Source organism: Diceros bicornis, chromosome 1, assembly GCF_020826845.1.
Source record: "Diceros bicornis minor isolate mBicDic1 chromosome 1, mDicBic1.mat.cur, whole genome shotgun sequence".
NCBI lineage: Eukaryota > Metazoa > Chordata > Mammalia > Perissodactyla > Rhinocerotidae > Diceros > Diceros bicornis.
In genome coordinates this window covers 37,343,848-37,365,784 of record NC_080740.1, presented here as the reverse complement: position 1 = coordinate 37,365,784, position 21,937 = coordinate 37,343,848, and positions in this window count along the sequence as shown.

The following is a 21,937-nucleotide window of genomic DNA, read 5'->3' as shown; positions in this document are numbered from 1 at the left end:
AAAACATCTAGTCCATTAATGGCAGTCGTTCTTGTTTTCTAGCATTACTTTGTTGCTTATTTTAAAAATATATGTCCTGTTAATTGAAAGGATTTGAAGAGATAGGCATAGGTGCTCAGTCTGACATCTTGTTCTGATCTTTTAGCTCTACACAAAGCGAAGATGAATGGTTCAGAATGGTCAAAAGAGAGAGACTTGCTAAGAACCTTTACATAGAAACTCTCTAGGAAATTTTCCTCTTTTGAAAATCTCAGACCCTGAAATCCGCCAGTGGGCTCTGTGAAACATCATCTGTGATGTTAGTTTTTCTGTTGAAAGCCTCTAGCTGCGGGTCAGGGGGCAGAGGACATAGATTTTTATATCATCCTAATGGACTAACGGCTCTAAATCAAATCCTGGCAGAGTATCAAAGACTCACGTCAGAAACGCAAGGGTGAAAGTTCTCTGTCTTGAAAATGTATAACTCTGGGCTTGTTTTTTTTTAATGTTGAATATATTTGTCATATTCTTTTAATCTAAGAAACCAAAAGAAAACCACATGGTGCCAAAGTAAGAAAGAAAGACTCCAAAGAATACGGAATAATTTTGGAAGCAATAAAATCTACTTTAAAACATTTGCTTGTTTTAAAGAGCAGGCAAATGACCTCATGTCCATATCAAATTCTCAAATCTGGACAAACACATTCTGTTTTCTATTTAAGGTCCTGTAGGAGAGTCCAAGCAAATGCTTTGTCCAGCTGGTTTGTGCCTTGAGCTGCCTCTGCTCTGGCAGGATTTCACCTGCTCTAATCGGCAGGAAGGTTTCTGGCCACAAATTCCACACTCCAGGCTAGATCTCAGCAATGTTGGGAAGTGGAGAGATTTTTTTTGTATCTCCCTGGCTTAGACCCCATTTTGGATCTTTTTCTTCTTCCTCTGTGTTTTCTTCTGTGCCCTAGCTATAAAAAAGTTTTTTGATTCTTTGTTAGATTTAGGCGCAAATGACTGACCATAGCTTAAACTTTTACCCCTTGAAAAATGTCTGCATTTGAACATGGATGCTGTAACTGTGGAATCCTGGTGTCAGCGAGAAGAGGAGGAGCAGGTAAAACGGCACTCTCTGGGCACCAGGGCCTTCCGAGTACTCAAGGTAGGTGAGGGGTAGCCTCCTTCATCTGCTCACCTGGCTGCCACTTTCATCTTCTCACCAGGTCTCTCACCCCATGGAGGCCAACAGGATAATACCTTTGTGCCTCTTATGTTTAGAGAAGAGGCAAGAGTTGCAGGGCTTCGTGCAGTAACTGCTTAAATATGAGCCCCTCAGGGTCCTCCAGGGGAGGGAGGTGGTGAAAGCAGGTGAGATTCTGGCCCCTCCCCCGCCCTCTTCAACCGAAGCCATTCTTGTTTTCCCTTTTTTAAAGTGTAAAATGTTTGAAAAAGGGGTTCTATGGCCAAAATAAAGGTGGAAAACAACAGTGAAGGAGAAAAAGCTCTCTGGAATGGAAAAACTCTGGGCTCTAATTCCTGCTTCCTGGAGCTCAGGTGACTTCACTATGCAGTGGCTGATATGACTAAGTCTCAGTGCTACATCTGGCCAAAGAAGATTGTACCCTGCAGCTGCCTCCCAGCTCAGGCCGCGCTTTTGTAGAGAGGGGACCTGTCCATTCCATCCTTGGGACAGGAAAGATAATGCACATGAGAGACATTTTCCGTGAATGTGGAAAACCAGACTGTTGCAAACGTTATACTTTAAGTAACTCTCCACGCCTCAGTGTCGTCATCTGTAAAATGGGAATGATGACAGTGACCTCACAGTGTTATTGTGAGGATCCAGTGATGCCAAGCTCTCTGCCCAGTGTTTGGGCCACAATCAATTATCATTATCATTAAGTCAATTGTCATATCATCAAGGCTATTATCATTAAGTATATGCTGTTCTCTATCACTCTGAAGTCTCATCATGCACGACCACGTGTCTGGACAGGAACTGTTTGGATGGCATTATACTTCTTATCCTATATTGTTGAACTCCCATCTCCCCACAGCACCTAGTTTAGTGTCTGCACGTAGTCAGCACCTAGTTTAGTGTCTGCACGTAGTCGCTTCTCAACAGAAACTCGTCAGTGAGTCATAAATATTGCAGCTGAGGTCGTGGACTCACAGTCCATGAAACTGTGTCGCCCAAGTTGCCCTTGTTTTTGTTTGCTAGAGAACGCTGCCTTTACTTCTAAACACTTTGTGATTTTTACAGAAAAAGAAGTTTCTGTCATTTGATCTTTTGGTCTACCTACATGAAAATGTAGAGGAAAAGAGAGATAAAAATCAAGTTCTTTTGTGTTTTTCTAAATTTACTTTTGAGCAACCCAAAAAGAGCTTATATTTTCTGCTTTTAAACTATAGGATATTGGAAGAATCTTTTGGTTTCACTTTGCTTTGTATTCTCCACTTATAAAAAGAGGAGAAAAACACATTTTTGCATGCTGTGGAGACTATCTTGTTTTTATAAGATTAGAGAGGTAAACATCAATAAAGATCAGCTACATAAAGTGTATTCAATTGTAGGAACATCAAGAGGACTACATTCTTTTCCACCATTGGGTGGATTTGAAATTAAAAATAGATCTGATATAAGATTAATTTTATAATTTATGAAGTGGCAAAATAAATGATTTAATTAAATTTGAAAATATGCATAATAAATATTGCAGTTAGTATTGAATAACAAAGGAGTTTTCTTACTTAACATATGCTTTAAAAATAAATAGGAATAAAATGGTACAGTCACTCCAAAATACAGTTTGGTAGTTTCTTTAAAACTAAACATGCACTTACCATATGACCCAGCAATTGCACTTTTGGGCATTTATCCCACAGAAATGAAAACTTATGTTTACACAAAGACTTGTACATGAATATTCATAGAAGCTTTAGTTATAATATCTAAAAACTTGGAAACAACCCAAATGTCCTTCAATTGGTGAATGATTAAACAAACTGTGGTACATCCATACTCAGCAATAAAAAAGATCAACTGTTGATACAGACAATCATAGGAATTATGCTGAGTAAAAAGCCAATCTCGAAAGATCACATGCTATGTGACTCCATTTATGTAACATTCTTGAAATAACAATATTAGAGAGATGGAGAACAGATTAGCGATTGCCAAGGGCTACGGAGGGAAGGTTTAGCTGTAAAAGGGTAGCAGGAGGGAGCATTGTGTCGATGAAACGGTACTGAGTCTTGATTGCAGTGATGGGTACACTCATCTACACATATGATAAAATTGCATAGAACTATGCACACACACAGGAAAGTAAGGGCATGTGAAATGGGAAATCTGAATAACCTCTCTGTATTCCACCAAAGTCAATTTCCTGGTTTTGATATTGAGCTATAGACATGCAGATGATACAGTTGGAATAAACTGGGTGAAGGGTATTTAAGACCTCTCTGTATATATATTTTGCAACTTTCTGTGAATCTATAATTATTTCAAAATAAAAATTTAAAACAAAAATGTAAAAATAATAAACAGAAGTTCTATACAAAAGAAATTTCCATTGCAGACATTAGTTTTTTCAATAGACATATATAAAAAAGGTGCCCTATGGCGTGACAAATGATGTACGGAGGGTGAGCTTTGGGCTTCAAAAAAGTGAGACAACAGACTTTCTCTTTGATTTAGCTTGTTAACACAGATGGAGTAGATTTTATCATAAAAAACTTTGTTTTCCAAATTAATAATTAAACTTTCCCTAACTCCAAATATTTTTACTAATCTCTTAAAAATCCAGGAGCGTTCCCCAGGATGGCTGTTATAGAGCACACATACTTATCCATATTTTCAGAGAAATAAAATGAAGCATAAAGTTTCTCACCATATTCATGTTATATGCTACAGAGTTTCTGTTATCCCAGAAGTTCTTTATTCTTCCAATTCTCTGTATTTCCTTCCCTTTCATTTGATCTTCACAATAATCGCATGAAGTATGTAGAGGGAAAAAAAAACAGAAGCAGAGAAATTTTAGGCTGCTAATACTACCGTTCTCTATGAACTGCGAAGACAATCGAACATACACAGACACAGTTTTCGCCAGTAACCGAGACACCCCCGGTATTCCCCAAATGTTATACCAAAAGGACACAAAAATGTGGAGAGACTTGACAACTCCTCCAAAGTACTGTGCTGAGGCAAGCATTATACTGTTTGGTTCACTCCATTGCCCAACATTTATTCTCCAACAATCCTATGAGGTAGGTATCTTATAAAGAACCAGATAATTCATAAATTCATCAATGAGGTCTGTAGATGACTAAGCATGAGATTAGTCCTAGTCCTGCCACACTTGCAGTGACTCTGCGCTCAGCTTCCGGAGCCATGCTGCGTGGATGTGAGACTCACCTCTACAATGTATGAGTTATGCTGTCCGGGTCGGTTACATGACCTCTCTGTGCCACAGGTTCCTCATCTGTAAAGTAAGGGGAGTAATAACAATCAAGGTGTTTTGAGGATCAAATAAGTTAATACATGTAAGTTGTTTGGATCAGGGGTCATTATGTTTTGTCCTGTGGGCCACATCCAGCCCACTGCCTGTTTTGGGAAATAAAGTTTTATTGGAACACAGCCACACTCATTCCTTATGTATTACCTGTGGCTGCTTCTCACTACAGCAGCAAATCTGAGCACTTGCAACAAGACCATACGGCCCACAAGCCGCAAACATTTACTATCTAGTCCTTTACAGAAGTTTGCCAACACCTGATTTAGATGAATGCTTGGCAAACACTAGGTGCTCAGTGAGTGTTGACTATTGGTGTCATTGTTTCTGTTAAAAGTTCACACTGAAGTCTTGGAGACTAGACTTGCCCCACCCATTGATGGACTGGAACTGTTTATACTTCAGATTTATCAATGAATCCTTCAATCACAATTCTAAAGTCTCTCAGTTACAAAATCTATACAATTGGCCATGTTTTAGGCCTGTGTCATGAGGGCAGTAATCTGATAGACAGGTTTCTACTTTCAGAGAAAACTAGAGTCACTTTAATTAATCAAGAATAGCTGACCTGTCAAAAAATCTTGGTTTGTGGCATAGTTGCAGCACGGCTTTTCCAGGTCAGATGAACAAATGTGTTTGCTAGGAAAGCATGAGGCAATGGACTGATTTTCTCCCTATACCAGGTCATTATGGTCATGTGCTCTGGGGATGGGAAAGGTTATTACCTAAGAGGCCCTGCCATTTCTGGAGGTCAAGTCTAAAGATAAGGAAGAAGAAGGGGAGAGATCATAAACTAATCTGGATTTGCATAAAATAGAAAATAAAATAAAAATAATAATCCTTTCACTGACCCAGGTAGAACTCCTGGATTAATTGGTATCAGCCCAAATTACAAGGCTAAAATAGATCCGTTCTTCACACAGCATGCATGTCATCTTTGAATATACAGATCAGATTATGTCCTTCCCTTGGCTAAAATCTTCTGCCAACTTCTTCTCATTTTAGCATAAAACCCAGATTCTATGATCCTGCTCTGTCTACTTCTCTGACCTCGTTTCTGCCACTCTTCTCTCCGTTGGTCACTTGGGCCCACCACATAACCTTCTTTTGTTCCTAGCACACGGCCAGCATGCTCCTGCCTTAGGTAGTGGCACTTGCTTTTCCTCTCTCTTCTCTCTGCCTCGAACGCTGTGTCCCCACATCTTCACGGGCCTGGTTCCCGCTCATGCAGTGGCTCTCAGCTCAGACAGCACTTCCCCAACCAACTTTCTCCCAAGATTACCCACTCACATTCTCCAGCACATCTTCCTATTTTATTGCGTTCATCATCATCATCTCTCGCTGAAATTATCTTGTTTATTTATCTGCTTGCTTGATAATTGTCTGTCTTCCTCCACTAGCACATAAGCTCTGTGAGAGCCTGGAATTTCCTTTGTACATAATTGGTAGTTAATAAATAATTGTTCAATGAATGAATAAATGAGTGAACCAGCAAGGTTTTTACCCCACAACTAAAAAAAAAAGTCTGAGGTAGAAAAATCAGCACTCTTGAAAGAAAATTAATTTAGGTCAAGGAGCAGTATGTACTTGGAGTACAATAAGGTGACAGAAAGACTGTGTCAAACAGATCTATTTGGAATGTGCTTTTGAAATGCGTTCTTCTGATACGTCCATCCTATCTCCTGCCATTTGGGTGAGACTTTCCTACTTGGAAAGCCTATGGAAGTGTGTTTTAACTAGCAATTACATTCCTCCTTGTTAATCTTCATCAAACTGCCTTTGAGGCCAGCAGACAAATGGAATTCCCCTGAGCTCTGAGTTCACCTAAATGCCTGCAGGTAATTTTTCCCTTCAGTGTCTCTGGGATCACAGTCAAAAGGTCAAGTCCATCTTTCAGAAGAGAACAAAATAACTTATAAACACTCTGAACTTTTCCTTTGTGGTTCCATTTCCAGTTTTTTAAAAAATATGAGAAGTTATTAACATGCAAAAGCATATTAAGGAAAATTACCTTGCACCTGAGAGTAGCTCTCCAGTATTTTCACAAAGGGTAAAAATAGACTCATCATATGGAAGAAATGATGTCATTAGCCTTTGGAAAGATCTCTAACAAAAGTTCTTTTATACTAGTACTAAAATTAGACAAATATTCCACACAAAATGAGAGATCTAAACAGCCCCTTGAATTACCTATACTGTGAACTAAGGCTGCTGTGAAAGCAGGCATCTGGTGCTTCAGGAATCTCTCCTAGGACCAAACGCGTCTACTTCCTTTGTCAATAACACATGGATATTATCATTGAAAATGTATTTAAATTTGCATACAATGTAAAATGTACACAGTTCATGCATGTGAAAGGTTCTAGATTAACTTTAGAAATGAAAAAGAGAGGAGAGTTAAAAATAATTCATTGAATTTAGAGAAAAACTACATGTAATACTCAATGCATTTGGATGAAAGAAGCTTAGCCTAAGTACAAATCTTATTTTCTAGCTCAGACGTTTTTTTAGTTGTGTGGTAAAAACCTTGCTGGTTCATTCATTCATTCATTCATTCAACCATGACTTATTAAGCTCCTATGATGTACCAAGTGAAATTCCAGGTTTTCTCAGAACTTATGCACTACTGAAGGGAGACAGATAATTATCAAATAAGCAAATAAATTTAATTCCAGCTTTAAATCTGGAAGTTCTAAATGTCAAGCAAAATATCTGAAAGAGTCTTGACCAAGCGTTAATATTCTTCATGTAAATTATTTAACATCGATTTGGACAGACATAGGGAACATTAATTCTAGCAAGAATTCAGAATTTCACGTAAACACAGATTTGAGTGAGAATTTCAAAGTAGGGCAGATGAGAAGTGTGTCTTCCAGTAAGATTATATTTTTATTGAGCTGAAAGAGGATTGGGCCCAGATTTTACTGAAGCAAATTAAATATTGGATATTTGTTCTAATCATGTAACAAAATGCATTTTCTAAATAGAGTTTATAAAATAAGATAGCTTTGTAGCTATTTGGTGGATTAGAAAGATTGGACTTTCACAGGGGGACACACTTTGTTGTTCTCTACAGAGAGCACAGCCCAAGGTGGATCTCTGAAGGAGAGCTTATATGCGCAAGAAAACTCGGGCCTTGTTTGCTGACTGCTCGGTCTCTGCTAGGTGCAGAGACCTTGCTGAGGGCTTTACACCCATGACCTCACTTAAACTTTACAAACAACCCAATCAGACAGGTAAGGAAATGGACAGAAACAGAGAGTTAAGTAACTTGCCCAGGTTGACACAGCTAGTAGGTCAGTGAGAAACCTAGATTTGAACTTAGATCCAACACTAGAGTCCATAGCACTCAATCACTTCACTGGGGCCTCTCTGTCTGAGAAATATCAATTAAACTTGAATCTGACTCAAGCAAGTGTTATGGTCCACTTGACTGTTTCTCTACAGCAAAGTGCTCAGATCCCTGGACAACTCCAGGGCATTCGAAGGGCTCATTTTGACAATGCCCAGCAAAGATATTTGGTCTTAGTGCTTTTATTTTTCACTGTGGATCTTAATACAAGTGAAGTATTGCCATTGAAGAATGCTTTCTGTGTCAGAGGAGGGCTTCTGGGCAAAGTCATGAGGCATTTACACTAAGGATTCATCTAACTGAAAATTTTCATTATGAAATATTTCAAATAAACAGAATAGCATAGAAAATAATATAACAGTTGCCTATGTAACCACCTCCAGAATTAAGGAGACACTTACTATTGGAGAGGGGCTAGTAGTACATTTTTATCCACTCCTAAGATTTCTGTCTCTGTGAAGGGAGCTCAATTATTGATACACTTCTGGTCTCTCGCTGACGTCTCTGTTACTCCGGCTCATGGGAGGTGGAGAGTCTGCCCTCACTGGCAAGTTTGGTAACAGGAACTACTCACGCTTAGGGCTATCCCTTGCTTTCTTCTTCCTCTTGAGAGCATGCTTTCCCACAGAGAGCAGCTCTCAATTGCTTTCTGCCATGTAAGCAGCTAAAAGTTTCAAAGGTGCTTGTGTGGGAGGCCAGAGGGGGATCCAGCCCTGTTGGTGACTGGATCAGCACTCCTGTCTATTTTTGGGGTCGAGTATTTAGAATTGCAGATCTGAGCCACATTTTCATCATCTGTTTAACTAGTAATAAATGTGATCTTCTGTTGTCAGTCTTTCTGACTCTTCAACTTCCTTTTATTTGGTTCAAAACTTAGGCGGGAAGAGGGGTGCTATTTTGAGGGACTCCTCAAACTCCAACATTAAAATTTAACTATGCTAAGAGCCCTCCTTCTCAAAATGAATAAAAGTTACAATGATAGCTAAAGATCACCCTCTGCCCCCAACCCTGCCACCATATCTCCTTCTTCTTCCTTCCCTAGTGCTAACCACTAACCTGAGTGTATCCTTCCTGTACATATTTTCGTGTTTTCACTATATAGATATGTTATGAACAATATTATATTGTCTTATGTGTTTTAAAATTTTATAAAATGGTATCATCCTGTGCACATCCTTTTGTAACTTGCCTTTTCCATTCAATATTTTCTTTGAGATTTTGTTCCATATTGATATATATGTAGACCTATTCTTTTTAAACTACTAAGTAGTATTTCATTATATCAATAACCTGAAGTTGTTTTTTTCCTCAGAGTGAACAATGCTACTGTTGATATTCATGCGTTTGTTTCCTTGTGCAAGCTTTTTTCTGTAGTAGATATCCATATGAGTTAAAAAAATCTAGCTGATATAACCCTGGGTTCAGATAAACCCTGAAAACTTGAAACCTTGATGGCTTAACACAATGAAAGTTTACTTCTTGCTTATATAAAGTCCAAGTAGATGTGCAAGGTGGGTGTGAGGAAGAGGGAGACAGTTCTATTCCACAGAACCATTCAGAGACCCAGGCTGATGGTGATTCTGCCTCCTAGTCAAGGTCAACCTGTTTGTCAACATCCAGCCAGAAGGTGGAAAAAGAGAAACAGTGGAAAAGGTACTAGGTTTTTAACCTCTTTGGCCCAGAAATTACTTTCACTCACCTTCCATTGGTGAGAACCAGTGCACCTAAATGCAAGCTGGCTAGGAAATAGTGACCCTGGTTGGGCAGACTCATTCCCCCAAACTGCTCTACCTTCGGAAGGGGAACATAAATTTTTGGAGGACAGCTGACCATCTCTGCCACAACACCTAAAAGTGTTGGTTCTTTCAAAGAAGAGTTATTCGCCCTAAGGTTTTTATTCTCTGGACTTTTCTTTGTACTGAGGATGGTATTATAGGCTTGTGAGTCTTGGTAGCAGAAATATATTAACAGAATTACTGTTAGCTTCGCTCTCTTGCCATCATACTTGATGGCATGATGAAAGTGAACCATTGTTAGTTGTGAATTATTGGTAGTGGGTGAGGGAACGGCACCACAGCAGATTTCATTCACTGTCACTTTCCCAGACTTTGAGACTTTGACAGATCCCTTGCTTACTGCAATGCCCAGTGATTCCACCAGGAAAAATCTTATCAACTCTAAAGGAATGGACCAGAAGATCAGACTGATTTTACCCAAATGTTATACCAAGAGAAATTCCCTGGGCAGGTTTTCTGAGGTCAAGACAGCTGGAGAACTCCTTGGGGCAGGACAGAGATGGAGCTTGGCTTCCACCTCTATCTTCCAAAAATTCTAGGCTACTTTCACATCTTGTGTCCTCTGGTCACTGAACTCTGACTGCAAATAGGAAATAGAATTCTATCAAAGGCACTTGGGAATAACATAAAACCAACCCTACACATATTTAGGATCAGTAAGTAAAGGATCAGTGCCAAGAGGAGAGAAGGTATTTAGGAAAAGTAGAGTTTGAAGTCTTTCTTTTAAAAACAGGCTTTAAAAATACGGAAAACAAAACAAAACAAAATAAAAATATCTCACTTTTGGCAAAGTACCCTCCAATCATCTAAATGGTGTTTCCTATAGAAAGGTAAAACTATTTGGTTAATAGTAAATGCTGCTCCATTCTCTAATTACTTTAGAGTCGACAATGATATGAGACTAGGGGAAAATACAGAATTAGAGTTTAGTTGAGAGAGTATCAGATTCTCTATTACAGTCAAATATTCTGCAGCCATCAAAAAGAAGAATCATGTGTGCTGGTCTAGAATTATCTCTAAGATATTTGTTAAATAAAAAAAATGCATGTGTAGACAGTGTATGTAGCATATAAATATTTGTGTAAAAATAGAAGAATATAAATATATAAATGCACACATATATATTTACTCTTATAGGAAAGAATATTTCTAGGATTATAAACAAGAACCAACAATAGTTGCTTCTACTGACGGAGAATGAGAGATCAGGGGAATGGGCATCAGGGGTGAGAGGTAGACTAACTGATCACCATATACTCTTTTTTGTTTGAATTTGCTATTTGTGTGTGTGTGAATGTGTGTATGCTTGTGTTTAAGTGTGAGAAAGAGAAAGGTACAGTAGTCAATCCCACCACCTACTGAGAACGGTTTTTCAAATTAAGGATTAAAATCCAGTGAAAGTAAATTTAGTAACTGTCATTTGAAATTAAGAGAAAAGGGAAGCCAGCTATTATAAGACTTTCCCTCTATTTTTTCTAAGTTGCTGCTTCTCCATCTGGTTTTGGCCCAACACACTGAGGGTATGATCCACGTAGTTAAAGAACAGCTACTCCTCCTGAAAGTGATTCTCCGCTGGGGGCCACACACCCTGTAGGACCAGGACAAGTGGTCCTGAACTTGTTCAAGGGACCATGGGCAGAGAGGAATGGAGAAACAACAGGAGGAGCAGATGATTCCTAGAATTGTGCTCACAGAATGGTTTACTTTAGAGAAACACATCCTTATAAAACCATTAGGCATGTTTTTGCAACTATAATTGGCTTGTATCCCCTTTTGTGACCAGGATAGATTATTTTAAAATATATTTCTATGTATTCTGTTTGGGGCAGAGTTCTCTGGACTGCATAGGGCCATCTTGCCAGCTAATATATTTTCCATTAAAATATTTCTGGTCATCCTGGACTAAACCCAATACAGAGCTCTGTTTCTTTGCCATCCTAACCTAAAGGGTAGCATATGACAACCATGGGGGAGGAGAATGGTGATAGTGTCATTTGGTGATTCTTATACCCACCTCAACCTAACACCCACACTCACTCACTTACCAGCCATCCTTGGGGAATAAACTGTTCTAAATCAAAGATCAAACTCATTGCCCATTGGCCATTATAACCTTCCACTGAAAGGGGAAATTAAACCAAACCAAAAGAAAGTTCACCAAATTCTTCTTACTGTGCTAAAAGGAAGAAAATTACCATAACAATTCTAATAATTTTTGATCCTGGTGTAATACAACTGTGACATACCTAGGCCATAGGTAGATACTTTATGGAGTGACACTTTCCAAAAATTCCTGTGGGTTTTGCCTTAAACTTTTCCTTTTCCTACAAATTTACTAATCAACCTTATCAAAAGGAAATTTGTGACATACCTAAATGCTTAGAGACCAGAGAACAAAGTTAGGGCTGGAAATAGTGACCTGGTTTCACTAGATGTTGCAGGAAAATTACTGATTTATAGGTCACTGTTTTTTTCTACCAGAAGTGTCTGACTAAATTAGGTTACCGCCTGCAGGCTCTTCACCTGTCTCTCACATAAATAAAATTTCCCAGGAGTGACTTCTCAGCCCTACTCATTGGATGACTGGCACAAAGACATTTCAGCCAGTATAAACTACCTTTTTGTTTGTTTGTTTCAGGAGAAACTCAGCTCTCTCAAATGGGTATGATATGAAAATTTGCTCAAAGCCAAAGGTGAGTGATAAAATAAAAATCTCTAAAAGGACCCTTCTCTGTCTAAGATTCTAGAATTCTATGATTGTAGGATATGGAATAGAAAGTAATGAGATGTGTTCCATGTAAATGAGCAGATCTAGGATTAGAAGTGTGTCATAACTTGAAGACAACTCAAAATTTATTTTTAGGCTACACAAATCTTTCAAGCCTCTTGATTTCAGAAACAAAACACACTCTAGTTAGTTTAAGCAAAAAACAGAATTTCATTAAAGGTTTTAAGTAGTTGTCAGAATCTCAGTGAGGGCCAGAGAATCAACCATGGATGCTCTGAGACCAGGAGCCACATGCAAGTTACACAGCAGGATGGCTCCAGGGAAGACCCCACTATCCCTAGACACAGACAGCCCAGCTCTTGACCCCAGCGGTGGACACTAGAAGCTACTGCTAGAATCTCTGGCAATGGTCTTGGAAGGTGCTGCCTCTCCCTGTACCTGCCACAGTGGATTCCTTGAGGTACCTCACTCACTTCCACATGGAGGTCTCAGTCAGGTGGGTCTGATTAGCAGAACCTAGAGCCTCTATCCCCAAATCTAACATGTCAAGAGAGTTTCTGACTTCTTTGGAGTGCAAACTCTTCAAAATTAGAACATTCTCCAAATATAAAATGGGCCCAAACATAATGGATGTCCAAAATGCGTGACAAATGCCCACTTCAGTGAAGCAGTATAACCTCAGCTTCCCCTAGGTGCCTGGAGAGACTGAGACACACCTTTCCAGGGGAGTTAATGCCCCAGGCGGCAGACTCTTGACCAATGGGAGACGGGGAGTGGGAAAGAGCTGGCAGATAAATTATTTTCCCTTCCCTTCTTCTGATGGGCTGCCTTGAGAGGCAGTAGTTTATTTGGTCTTCCTGTACCATCCCATGAGATAGAGCATTAACTGTACTTGCTACCAATAGCAGGCTGACTCAAGCCCTCCTCATGTTTGCCCCTGCCTCAGTCCCTTCTCCCCCACTCCTGCTTCCCTGAGACTGCACCTCCCTAAAAAGTGGCAGCTCATAAGCTGTTCTCTTAGGCTCTGGTGTCTAATGGAACTCAGGCTACAAGAGCATCTTATTGCAGATGCAATTTATTCTCACTAGAGTCTTTGCCTGGTCTCTCTATGACCAGCTTCAATTATTTTCCCTAGAAAACTTGTGATAGAAGCTCATGCTGATTTGTAAAGTTTTCCTGTTGAAAACTTCTTTTCTACTATCTCTAATTTATTTTTGCCTTATGTGCAAAAAAAAAAGAATTATTCATTGGGGGATTGGGTTGTGAGTGTGGGGGTGGAGGAATTAACTTGTCAACTCTCAGATTCACTGAGAGTCTCCTAGCTCCTAGTTGAAATGGCTTCATGTTTTGTTATAGCATGTCTCTGTGCCCTCCCTCAGGTTATTTTCTCTGCTAAGAAGCCATTTGCCCTTCCTTTATTACCACAATTAAATGCTTCTTGTCCTTGAAAACTAGTCATTGGTGTCTCCTCTATGAGGAGGCTCTCCTGAGGACCCCCAACCACATCTCTAGTTTATGTCGAGCTGTGTATTCCTATAATACCCTGTGCATTGTGTTTATGTGGGCTCCACCGGCCTTCAGCTATTGGCCTATTGGCCTGTCTTCTCTAAAAGATGGTAAGCTTCTTGAGGGCAGGGACCATATCTCATTTGACCTTGTAGCCCTAGCTTCAAGCAATGTAGCACATGGTGATTATTTAATAAAAAGCTGTTGAATGAATGAATAATATTTGTGGAATAACTGACAATAATTCCAGTCAAGGTCTCCATGCCATGTTGTGGCAGTGCCATGTTGTGGCAGTGCCTGGAAAAATCCTCCATCCAAGCTCCTCTCTGCGTGGAAGAGCTGCTCCACCCTTCCACTCACCTGTGAGATAGTCATAACTGCATTGCACCATCAGGGTTGAAAAAAATCCCTGTAATTTCCCTAGGTAGGAAGAAAGACCAATGAAAATGTTTAGTGTCATGTTTGATTGGTTCCTGAGTGAGTGAATGAGGGTACTAAGAAATTAAATTTCTACTGAAAAAATAAGTAAAGTGTAATTTCACCTAGAACTTGCCTCATAGATGACCAGTGTTTTCGTCTTCTACATACCACTTCACGGATGGACAAAAAGAGTTATTCAGAAAAGACATTTAACTCACTCCTCCCATATTTGGCAACCCTCTGTCTCATACGTCTAAAGTTAGTACTCTTTTCAAATACTTGTTCAAATATGCCCTAATTTTTGGTTTATTCATTTATTTATGCATCCATTTAACAAATATTTATTGATGCTACAATGGGCCTGTTTCAGGCTAGAGATGCAACAGTGAGCAGAACAAAGATCATCCCTAATGGAGCTTGTGTTCTAATAGGAGAGGTGTACCAACATTGTAATCTTCACTCAATAATTCTTTCTTTCAACAAATATTTATTAAGAGCTATTTATTAAGCACTAGTTATTAAGGACTACATGGCAGAGATACAGGGGTGATTCATGGAGGTGACTCCAGATCAAATCATCACACAAATAGATAATAACAAATAGTGATGACTGTTATGAAGGAAAAACAGGTTAGAGGGGATCCAAATCTAGGTGGGGCTGGAGGTGGCCAAGGAAGGCTTCCTTGGGAACTGACTTTCAAACTGTGTCCAGAAGGATCATGACTAATTAGATAAAGAGAGTGTTAGAGGCTCATTCCAGACGGTGTTGCTAACATATTGCAAAGGGATACTGGCACATTCAGGGGTCTGAAAGAAGCCCAGGGGAGCTAGAGAACCAGGAGAGAAAAAGAGGGAAGCAAGAAAAGTGGTCAGGACCAGATCATGCAGAGTTTCAGGCCATTTAAGGTGTCTGGTTGCTTACATCAGGGGATGACAGATTACAGAAGGCTGAATGAGGCTCTTGGTAAAAATTAGTTCATGAACTTAAAATTACTAGTCTCTATTCTTTTGGTTTACATTCTTGTATAAGAAGTTGAGGGGTTTTTTTCTAACTGTTTGTATCATATAGGAATTGGTAATATTAAAAACTATTCTAACAGTTTTCACTAAAAAGCACTCTTAGGGGCTGGCCCTGTGGCTTAGTGGTTAAGTTTGGCATCCTCTGCTTTGGCCACCAGGGTTCGGTTCCTGGGGAATTAACGTACACCACTCATCCACGGCCATGCTGTAGCAGCGACCCACATACAAAATAGAGGAAGATTGGCAACAGATGTTAGCTCAGGGCAAATCTTCCTCAAGCTAAAAAAACAAAACAGGAAGATTGGTGACAGACGTTAGCTCAGGGAAAATCTTCCTCGGGAGAAAAAAAAAAAAGAAATCTTAGATTCAGTATAAAATTTGGGAAAGTTTAGTATTGAAGAGACTCAATGTCGGTTAACTATATTTGAGAGTCTGAATGTGAGAGTAAGTGTTTTTATTTATCTTCCAGCATTTCAACTAGTATGTGCCTTCCTACCCTATTGCTTATATATCATAACAAGAACTTTCTAACTTTCACGCATAAAAGATGAAAATTTTTTTTGCAAAGAATCAAATTGAGCCTCTGTACAGTTGTTTCTTGTTTCTCGGGTGACATCTGGTGGATAAAAACTGAAGTGCAGTTTTATACAGCTTAAGAAAGGTGAAGTTCTCAAATTCCATTGGTAGGAAGTCGTTAAAGACTATGAGCTGAATTGGTTGAAAATTAATTTTGCTTATATTTTGACATGATATTATCCACAGCAAGTAGGCATTATGGTATCAGGCGTGATGGGGAGAACGCTCAGTGCTCTATTGGGTTTGGCAGGCCATGAGTTCTGCTCAAACCTCTGACAAGAAATAGCTAAATGATTTGATTTTTTGCTTTTTAAAGAGCTTCCAAATTAAAGAAACCGATTAGCTACAGACGGACAAGAATCAGATTGATATTGGACTTCTGGGTGGCAATACTGGATAGAAGAGACAACAAAACAATATCTTCAACATTCTGAGGGAAAATTTCTTTCTATCTAGAGTTCTCTCCTGAGCCAAACTCTCCTTCAGATGTGAGCAAATACAAGCATTTTCAGACATGCATGAGTATGAACATTAACCTTGAGTGAGTCCTCTCTGAAAGAGTTACTAATTTAAAACGTCATCTTTATCAAACACCATGTTTCAGTTTATTTTGAGGTATTTTCTTTTTTGCTGTTTCAAGTTGGGTCTTTATTTCCGTTATGTTTTCTTTTTTTTTTTTTATTGAAGTGTAATTGACATACATCCATTATGTTTCTAACTGGTTGTCGTTTGTATAGATGAAGGCAATTGATTTTTACACACTAATTTTGTACCCATCTATCTCATAAGTTCTCATATTGTTTGCATTAGATTTATAATTGAGTTTCTTGGGTTTTCCAGGTATACAGTTACCTGTAAATAGTAATAAATGTACCTCTTTTTAAATATTTATACCCCTTATGTCTTTCTCTTGTCTAATTGCATTGGTTAAACCTCTAGAACTATGCTAAATAACAGTAGTGATTATAGATATAATTGTCGTGCTGTTGATTTTAATGGGAATGCTTCTAGTGTTTCCTCATTAAACATAATGCTGATTTTTAAGTAATATCCATCTTTCCTATTTTATGAAGATTTTTAAAAATCAAGTATAGGATGTTGAAATTTATCAAATGCCTTTCCAGCGTATTTGGAGAAAATCATATAATTTTTTTTCTCTTTTAATCTATTTATCAGCCAGAGTTCAGTTGCAGAAAACAGAAAGAGATTTAACACAAGGAATGAACTGCTTATAAATCAGTGGAGAGCTGGAGGAGCAGGCTCTCAGAACCACACCACAGAACTGGCCCACCAAGAGACCTGTGCCCTCTGCCACAGTCAGGAAGTCACGCTCCCATCCGTTAGCTCCAGGAGCACGCCATCTTAATGTGATCTGGGATTGAGAAGTTGCCACCAGAATTCTTAACTCCAGGAACACAACTTCTTATCTCTCACCTCTGGATCAGGAAACTGATGCTAGAACTGTCAGCTCCAGAGTTGCACCATTTCTGCTATAATCTACCCCAGCAAAATGTATGCCTCAGACACCACCTCTTTCCCGATTTAATTAGAGTTCTGAAATCAAGTTTCAGACTAGTGCATCTGATTGGCAAAACATAATTTATGTTGAGGACCCTAGGTTCCCATTCTGCAAGGGAACCTGGGAAATGATGATTCTGAGCATTCCAGCCTCTGCTGTATAGAATGGCACACTATAAAGAGATTGAAATAGATGCTGAGTGAGCCAACAGACTGTACCCAACCACTTCCTAACATAGTGACTAATATTGAATCATTCTTATGATCCTAGGGGGGAAAAAACCTATTTTTCTTTTGATTCTTCTAAGGTGCTGCTGGATTCAGTTTGCTAAAACTTTGGTAAACATTTTTTGCATCAATATTCATAGTTGATTTTTTCAGTAGTTTTTCTGTGCTTTTGTTGTCAGTTTTTGGTAATAAGCATATGCTCCTTTTATTATTAGAATTTGGAAGCTTTCCTCTTTTTGTCTCTGCTCTGGAACAATTTCAAAAGCATTTGAGGCTGTAAGATTCGGTAAGATGAGCCTGTGAAGCCCTTTGGGCCTGGTGCTATTTGGGAGCCTACCATTTTGACAACTTTTTCTTTTTTCTTAAGTTTTTAATATTTAATGTTTAAATTTTGAATTTACCAATTTTAGTATATTGTATGTTTTTAGGAAAATGATTCATTTCATCTGGATTTTCAAATTTATCTGCAGACAGTTAAGCAAAATAGTCTCCTGTGATTCTTTTATTTTCCTTAGTATTTTTTACTATGTATATTTGTACTTTCTTAATTTTAATTTTTGAGCAGCTTAGCTAGTAGTTTATCTATCTTAATTTGTTAAATTTATTTATTGGGATCATCATTTCTCTGTTTTTAATTTTATTATTTTCTACTTTTACATGTCTCAATTCATTTCTCCTTCTTTCCTATTTTGGTTGTTTATAAACTGGCAGTTAGGAAACCCTTTTCAACTGTGATTACAAATCTAGAAGCATTAAAGAAAATACTAAAATATTTACAAATTTGACCACATAAAAATAAAAAGAACTTTTTCAAGGCAAAAGTTATAAAACAAGTTAAAAGCCTAGAAGAAAATATTTGCAATTTAAATCACAAAATTATATCACAATCACCTAATTGATAAAGAACTCTTAAAAACTGGAAAGAGAAAGACCAGATACCAATGGAAAAGGTGTGAACAGAGAGTTCAAAGAAAAAGAAAGCAGATGTCCTTCAAATCAGGAAAAAAAGCTGACCTTCACTCATTATAAGAGAAAGGCATATTAAAATTACTGGGAGATACCATTTTTTACCTATTCAGATTGTCAAAATTCCAAAAACTCCAAGAAATATCATGATGGCAAGTAATAAAGAAACAGACACCCTCAGGCATTGCTAGTAAAAATGCAAACTGGTACAACTCCAATGGAAAGGAATTTAGCAATATCAAACTACATTGCATTTATCCTTGAGTCAGCAATTCCACTGAAGATACACTTCCCCAATATGAAATACTGATGAATCACTACTTGTAACAACAAAAGATTGGAAAGAACCCAAACATCTGTCAGTAGATGACTGGCTGTATAAAACAACGGAGTATTATGCATCCATTGTAAAAAAATGAGGAAGATTTCTGTGAACAGATGTCACATAAGTTCCAGGATATATCGTTAAGTGAAAAATGTAAATTGTAGAGTATTATATATAATATGTGTTATGAGTTGAATTGTGTCTTCCAAAGAGATATGCTGAAGTCTTAATGTCCAGTATCTGTGAATGTGAGCTTATTTGAAAATAGTCTTTGCAGATGTAATCAAGTTAAGATAAGGTCACACTGGATTAGGATGGACTGTAATCCAATGACTGGTGTCCTTATAAGGAGAGGAAGGGCGGGCCGCATGGCTTAGCAGTTAAGTGCGCGCGCTCCACTGCTGGCGGCCCGGGTTCGGATCCCGGGCGCGCACCGACGCACTGCTTCTCCGGCCATGCTGAGGCCGCGTCCCACATACAGCAACTAGAAGGATGTGCAGCTATGACATACAACTATCTACTGGGGCTTTGGGGGAAAAATAAATTAAAAAAAAAAAAGAACTTGTTAAGGAGAGGGAAATTTGGACACAAAGAGAAACACACAGCGGGGAGGGCCATGCGAAGATGGAGGCAGAGACCGGAGTAATGCTTCCACAAGTCAAGGAACACTATGGGTTGCCAGCAACCACAAGAAGCTAGAAGACAGGCATGGAACAGACACTCCTTCTGAGCCCCCAAGAAGGAACCAACCTTGATTTTGGACTTGACTTTGGATGCAAGACTTCTTAAATATACCTTGTCATATCGTTTTGACTTTACGTATATTACACGTTTTACATATTTTTAAAAAAGTAAACCAAAAGAAAAAAAAAGAGGAAACACTAAAATTAAACACAAGTACAATCAAGAGAACCCAACTATATACAAATTGATTCCATAACCACACAGAAAAAAGACAGATTTCAGAAAACTTTTGAACACAATACTCTGAGTGGATATCCTGTGCAGGACATATTCTAAGGGCAAAAAGAACTGCAAAATGATCTTAAACTTTGCTCAGTAGGTTTACTATTGGTGGTCATACTGGAATTATATTTTGAAACTACATAACTGTTGCAAGAAAAAGCAAATATGTAAATATGATATTTTAAGGAACCAAGATTTTCAGTGTAAGAGAAAAGAAATGTAAATATAAAAGAAGTTAAGGAAAGACAAACCTCTGATGTTAAATCAGAATTGGCACAAAATGTAAGAAATGAAACTATACAATAAAAATTTTTGTAGCTCGGACCACTGAAAGGGCCTAGAAGCGAGGACCCAGGCAGCTGCCTAATCTGCATGTTGCAAAGGCCTGCTCTAGTTTTCTAAGATTCTTTTTTTGTGTGTGTGTGAGGAAGATCGGCCCTGAGCTAACATCTACTAATCCTCCTCTTTTTGCTGAGGAAGACTGGCTCTGGGCTAACATCCGTGCCCACCTTTCTCTACTTTATGTGGGACGCCGCCACAGCATGGCTTAACAAGTGGTGCATCGGTGCGCGCCCAGGACCTGAACCAGCGAAACCTGGGCCGCCACAGCGGAGCGCACGCACTTAACCGCTTGCACCACTGGGCCGGCCTCATCTATTTATCAGATTCTTAATCATTTTTTGGAATTTCCTATCTTAATCACACATTAAAAATCTTGAACAAAGCAGTCATCTTGCTTGTTGTTATATTTCTTTGGAGTATCCAGTCCAGTGTTGCCCCTTGCAGAGACCACTTAATTCAGGTCGTTGATTGACTGATTTCCCCTGAGGCTGCCAGGTGAAAGGGTGAAAGGTAAGTACATAAATTAGAGAGGTTTTACCTTCTCAATACACCCAAGCTACCTACTTCCTCCTACTTCATGGGGAAAAGAAAGCAGCCCTCTTCTCCCTCCACATCTACCAACCACCTTGTGCTACAACTCTCTGGTCAGGAAGAGCCTGTGCCCCTATCAAAGATCGAACTTTCCACTTGTGTCCTGGACTCCACGGCACAAACACCGCCTACTCGTCCCCACCTTGAAACACAACACGACAACAACAAAGATCACACATCTTCTGTGATCACACATCTTCTTCCAGCTACTGCCTCATTTCTCTGATCAGCTGCATCACATAATCATCAAAATAGTTGTCTGAGGACATCATTTCTAGCCCCGACCTTCATGATCCCCTCAGCCAGTCTCTGGTCCTCACTGTGCCACTGGCCCTGCCCTTGTCAGGGTGGCCCAGGGCCTCCCTGTTGCCAAATCCAACCATTATTTCTGTTTTCTTCTCACTCAACCTCTGGGCAGCAGACTACACAGTTGATCTTTCTCTCCTTCTCGAAACATTTGCTTCCATAGAATTCCAGGTTTCCTCCCTTCCTGCGGACCTCTCCTTCTGAGTCTCCTCCTCTTCCCGTCTGTGGTCATCTATGTTGGAGGGCCCTAGGACTCAGTTCTCAGACTTCAATTTATACTCTCCTTGAGTGATCTCATTCAGTCTTATTTTAAATATTTTCCATGTAGAGATGAGGAACAAAACCACATCTTTAGCTTGAATCTCTGTCCCGAGCTCCAGAAACGTTCATCCAGCTGCTTGTTTAACGTCTCTACCAGGATGGTCTCTGGAGTCAGGCTGCCCAGGTTTGTGTTCTAGTCTCTACCTGTGTGGCCTTGTGTCACTTAACTTTATCTGTGAAGTGGAGATGATATTAGGACCTACTTCGCTAGGTTATTTAGAACAGTGCTGGCACAAAGTAAGAGCTCAATAAATACCCAATTTGTTTACTTGTTTAAATTCCCTACTAGAAGTTATGAGAGAAGTAACCTTGTGTATGTGTCTAATTCAACAATGAATTCTCAAGGCCTGGCATATAGTAGGAGGTCCATATTGATTGATTGAATGAATGTATGAATTCCTTTAAAGGAGGAAAAGGCAGTGCATCCAAAAATCAGCTGAATTGCCCCTGGTTGCCTGTGCCTTGACTGGAGAAGTCATCTATGTCTTTTTTCCA